Source organism: Lolium rigidum, chromosome 2 (assembly GCF_022539505.1).
Source record: "Lolium rigidum isolate FL_2022 chromosome 2, APGP_CSIRO_Lrig_0.1, whole genome shotgun sequence".
Classification (NCBI taxonomy): Eukaryota; Viridiplantae; Streptophyta; class Magnoliopsida; order Poales; family Poaceae; genus Lolium; species Lolium rigidum.
In genome coordinates this window covers 87569544-87575442 of record NC_061509.1, presented here as the reverse complement: position 1 = coordinate 87575442, position 5899 = coordinate 87569544, and positions in this window count along the sequence as shown.

Below are 5899 nucleotides of genomic sequence, written 5' to 3'. Positions count from 1 at the left end.
CACTTGTGTGAACTGTGCATTGATTCCTACATACTTGCATATTGCACTTGTTATATTGCTTTGCATTGACAAACTATCATTGAGATATACATGTTACAAGTTGAAAGCAACCGCTGAAACTTAATCTTCTTTTGTGTTGCTTCAATACCTTTACTTTGATTTATTGCTTTATGAGTTAACTCTTATGCAAGACTTATTGATGCTTGTCTTTAAGTGCTATTCATGAAAGTCTTTGCTTTATGATTCATTTGTTTACTCATGTCATTTACCATTGTTTTGATCGCTGCATTCATTACATATGCTTACAATAGTATGATCAAGGTTATGATGGCATGTCACTCCAGAAATTATCTTTGTTATCATTTACCCGCTCGGGACGAGCAGGAACTAAGCTTGGAGATGCCGATACGTCTCCGACGTATCGATAATTTCTTATGTTCCATGCCACATTATTGATGATATCTACATGTTTTATGCATACTTTATGTCATATTTATGCGTTTTTCGGAACTAACCTATTGACGAGATGCCGAAGGGCCAGTTCTGTTTTCTGCTGTTTTTGGTTTCAGAAATCCTAGTAAGGAAATATTCTCGGAATTGGACGAAATCAACGCCCAGGTTCCTATTTTTCCCGGAAGCATCCAGAACACCCGAGAGAGGCCAGAGGGGGGCCACAGGCCCACCAGATGACACCCTGGCGCGGCCTGGGGGTGGCCCGCGCCCCCCTATTGTGTCGTCGCCTCGTTGACCTTCCGACTCCGCCTCTTCGCCTATAAAAAGGTCCCTGACCTAAAACTACGATACGGAAAAGCCACTGTACGAGAAACCTTCCAGAGCCGCCGCCATCGCGAAGCCAAGATCTGGGGGACGAGAGTCTCCGTTCCGGCACGCCGCCGGGACGGGGAAGTGCCCCGGAAGGCTCCTCCATCGACATCACCGCCATCTTCATCAACGCTGCTTGTCTCCCATGAGGAGGGAGTAGTTCTCCATCGAGGCTCGGGGCTGTACCGGTAGCTATGTGGTTAATCTCTCTCCTATGTACTTCAATACAATAATCTCATGAGCTGCCTTACATGATTGAGATTCATATGATGATGCTTGTAATCTAGATGTCATTATGCTAGTCAAGTGGGTTTTACTTATGTGATCTCCGGAGACTCCTTGTCCCACGTGTGTAAAGGTGACGAGTGTGTGCACCGTGTGGGTCTCTTAGGCTATATTTCACGGAATACTTATTCACCGTTATGAATGGCGTAGTGAAGTGCTTATTTATATCTCTTTATGATTGCAATGTGTTTTGTATCACAATTTATCTATGTGCTACTCTAGTGATGTTATTAAAGTAGTTTTATTCCTCCCGCACGGTGTAATGGTGACAGTGTGTGCATCCGTGTTAGTACTTGGCATAGGCTATGATTATGATCTCTTGTAGATTATGAAGTTAACTATTGCTATGATGGTATTGATGTGATCTATTCCTCCTACATAGTGTGAAGGTGACGAGTGTGCATGCTATGTTAGTACTTGGTTTAGTTATGTTGATCTGTTATGCACTCTAAGGTTATTTAAATATGAACATTGAATTGTGGAGCTTGTTAACTCCGGCATTGAGGGTTCGTGTAATCCTACGCAATGTGTTCATCATCCAACAAGAGAGTGTAGAGTATGCATTTATCTATTCTGTTATGTGATCAATGTTGAGAGTGTCCACTAGTGAAAGTACGATCCCTAGGCCTTGTTCCTAAATACTGCTATCGCTGCTTGTTTACTGTTTTACTGCGTTACTACTGCTGCGTTACTACTGCTTGTTTACTGTCCCGGGCAAAGCACTTTTCTCGGTGCCGTTGCTACTCGCTTATTCATACCACCCGTATTTCACTATCTCTTTGCCGAACTAGTGCACCTATTAGGTGTGTTGGGGACACAAGAGACTTCTTGCTTTGTGGTTGCGGTGTTGCATGAGAGGGATATCTTTGACCTCTTCCTCCCTGAGTTCGATAAACCTTGGGTGATCCACTTAAGGGAAACTTGCTGCTGTTCTACAAACCTCTGCTCTTGGAGGCCCAACACTGTCTACAAGAATAGAAGCTCCCGTAGGCATCAGCCGGCGCCAGGTCCGGTTCGACCGGGTTCCCGACCGGCCGCGCGGCCTGTTATGTTGGGAAGAGGATACCCCTTGGGGTCTTCTTCCTCATTCACCTACTCATGCACCTACTCTCAGTTCCGTGCGGCCATGGGTTGTGGTGGTGATCGTAATCCCGGGTACAAGATTCATTCACGGTCCAAGCTTACTAAGGGTGACATCTCCTTCTGCTATCCTGCGAACCCTACACCTGGACCTCCCACTATCTCTGGGATGTATTACTCATACCTTGTTCTTGCCAAGATGTTCCGTGAAAGCCTCATCAGCAAGTCTGGCGACACAAGTGAAGTCAGGAACTATCACCTCAACCTGATGTACTATTGCCATCCTGACAGGAGAAGGAAGATTGATGGGTGTGATCTTATCCACTGTGAGCTGAAGCTTGCGGCTATGGAACGCATGACTCCCAACTATGCTCAGTATGTTCAGCGGCTCATCAACTACATTGTCCCCGCTCCTCTCAACGTTCTTGGTGAAAAAGTCATCATGGACCCATTCAGGATACCTATTCAGGAGGCCACTCGTCCGGACGTTCCCTCCATGACGCCCTCCACTGAGCGCCGTTCCAAGGAACGCCATGATCATGATGCTAGCTCCAGCTACTCTCGGCGCTCCAAGCATGGTGCTGCTCGCTTCTTCTCAAGCATGTGGCAAATGTGCAAGAACACCAATGATGTTGCACATCAGACCTTTACTATGACCCAGGAGACACGGAGGCGTCAGAATGAGTTCATGGCCTCACGGAACCACCATGTTCCTCCTCCTGGACCTGAGATGGAGCCTGTGGTAGCACCCCAGTGGGAGATGCCTCTCCTTACCGATGAGATGATCCAGAACTTCGACTTCTCTGTATATGCTCATGGTGCCATCCCTCCTAGGACTGCTCGTGCCTCTACCCCTGCTGCTGATGATGGTGATGAGGATGAGAGTCATGCGGCTGCACGCGGCGACGGCGAGTGCTCCTGGTCCACCGGGGATGAGATCTACTGATGAGTGCGATAGCATCTCTCCTCTTTTCTTCGCCTTTTTGGTGTTCCGATGCCAAAGGGGGAGAAGAGAGTAGAGTCTAGGACCACATGGTTCTTTGATTGCCACAAGCCATGGGAGTTGCTTTATTTGGATTTTATATGGCTTATGCTTATTTGCTTTGAGTTTTCAAGAACCATTTGCTACTTCCAATAATTCATGTATGGATATGTATGGACGACTATTATGTGTGCTACTCTATGTTAGGATGATTATGTGTGCTATGCTTATATATCTTGATATGCACATCTCCATACTATGCTTGTTCCTAAAGATATTGGGGGAGCTTCTCATGTTCCACAAATGGTGCACTTTGCATTCAAACGTAAATTCTCCAAGTGCACACATTATGGGGGAGCTGTCGTAATATCTTATATGGAATCAAGGTTTAGAGCTTATCATAATATCTATTTGTGACTCTAGCTCGGTTTGTCATCGTATACCAAAAAGGGGAGATTGTAAGGGTATTTTACCCTTATCCATTATTTTGGTAACAATGACACCGTGCTAGAGTATTTGGCCTAATATGTTTATAAGGATAATCTCAGGTATTAGGCAATGATGCATAAATGGTGTATCAAATAAACAAGAAGGCTAAAGGAGACCCCCCACTTCAACAACAATCAAAAAGGGGTCTACAGCAGAAATCCGGTCTGCAGCCCGGTCCAACCGGACCAGCAACCGGCGGGTCCGGCGCACGGCCCGGTCGACCGGTCGCCAACCGGGCGCCAACCGGGCGCCAACTGGAGGAGCTCCAGGACCAGCAAAGGGCGTCCGGTCACTGGTCCGGTCTGACCGGCCTCACCACCGGGCTGTCCGGTCTGTGGCCCGGTCAACCGGTTTCTCGAGGAAAAAGCTGAGGTGGCAAGTGACCAACGGTCATATTTCGAAGAACACTATAAATAGGCCTCCTCCTACCTCTGAACAGTTAGGCACTACACTACAAGCTGTTCTTGAGCTCTCTCTCTCTTACTCCATTGCTAGAAACACCAAAAGCCTCAGATCTACCTCCTCCTCCACCCAAACTCAAATCCCTCCGGGAATCGCGAGAGGAGGACCCGATCTACTGTTCTACCAAGCCAAATCTCATTCCCCCTTGTATTCATCGAGAAGCTTGCTTCCTAGGGTTCCTTGGAAACCCTAGGTGGGCAAGAGGAGTCCGGAAGCATCCGGCCGTGGATTTGCTCCGGCAAGATTGTGAAGGTTTGGAGGCTGCCTCAAAGTCTACCACAAGTGAGTGAGCTATTCCTTCGTGGGATAGGCTCCGGAGAATAGGGTGAGCCTTCGTGGCGTGGGGAATCCTTCGTGGGACCTCCACCCCTCCAAACGTGACGTACCTTGTTGCAAAGCAAGGGAACACGGGAATACATCCTCGTCTCCGCGTGCTATCGGTTATCTCTAACCGAACTCCTTACTTGTGATTTAATCGCCTCGTGAGAGCCTTCGTGCTCGAGTTAGTTGTATCCTCATATAGGTTGCTTCACCTAGTTTGCATTAGGCTCACCTTTATATTCCGCAAAGCCTAATATTGCAAAGAAAGAATTAAAACTTGTAGAAACCTATTCACCCCCCCTCTAGGTTTACCATCTCTATACTTTCAGAATCGAAGAAGTGTCAAAGAGGCGCCGTTGAATCACACCTGGATCAATGATGTGGGGGTGGGCTTAGGCCTGCAGGGCTGCCTGGAGTGTCTGCTGGTTTTGGCGTTGGTTGGATCAGTAACCATTGTAGAGGGTGTCCTTGATACTTTCAGATGGCGGTGGTCAGGGGATGGACTGTACTCGGCGCAATCGACCTACAAGATGCTATGCCAGGGCGACGTGAGGTTCTCTGGGGCTGTTTGTGCTTGGAAGAGCTGGGCTCCGCTCAGCAAAATTTTCGCATGGATGGCCTGGCAAGAAAGGTTGTGGACGTCGGACAGGCGCATGAGACATGGGCTCCAACCAACCACGTCGGTCTGCTACACTTGTCTTCAGGAGGAGGACACGGTGAAGCATATCATGGCGGGGTGTGTTTTCTCGAGGCAGGTGTGGCATCGATGCTTTCTGGCACTTGGGTTGGGGGTGGATGCTCCGCTGATGAATGAAGAATGGACAGAGTGGTGGCTTCGATCCCGAAGGAGATTCAGAAGGAAGGAGAGGAGAGCGTTTGATTCTTTGGCGATCCTTATCTGTTGGCGCCTGTGGAAACAACGTAATGCTAGGGCTTTTGCTAATGCCTGTCGAATAAGTGCTAGCTGAGTGGGATCTTTGGACCAAGGCGGACCTAGGTGGGTGTAATGCTTTTGCGAGAGTAGTCCATTAGGGTTTGGTGTGGGTGTGTGCGGTGTGTAACAACTGTTGTTCGCAACGGTATGTCAGTTTTGTAAAACCTGTTTATGCCTTCTACTACCTCCGTTTCAAGGAATAAGGCGCACACGTATTCCAAGAAGAACTTTGACCATAGAAGTTGAGCAACAAAATCTTGATTATATTATATGTATATAGTATCATTGGATTCGTATTGAAAAGCACTTTTTAATGATGCTAATTTCATACAAACAATTTTTTATCTATTTAAAGTAAATTTTGGTCAAACAAAAAGCTCGTAAAACGAGGACGCCTTATTCCTTGAAACGAAGGTAGTATAAAAATATAATACGCAATTGCGTACTCTAAAAAAAAATGATTATTTTTGTGTAAATGGCCTGCCCATGGTATCCGGGAAACGGCGATCGATGGCATATGCATC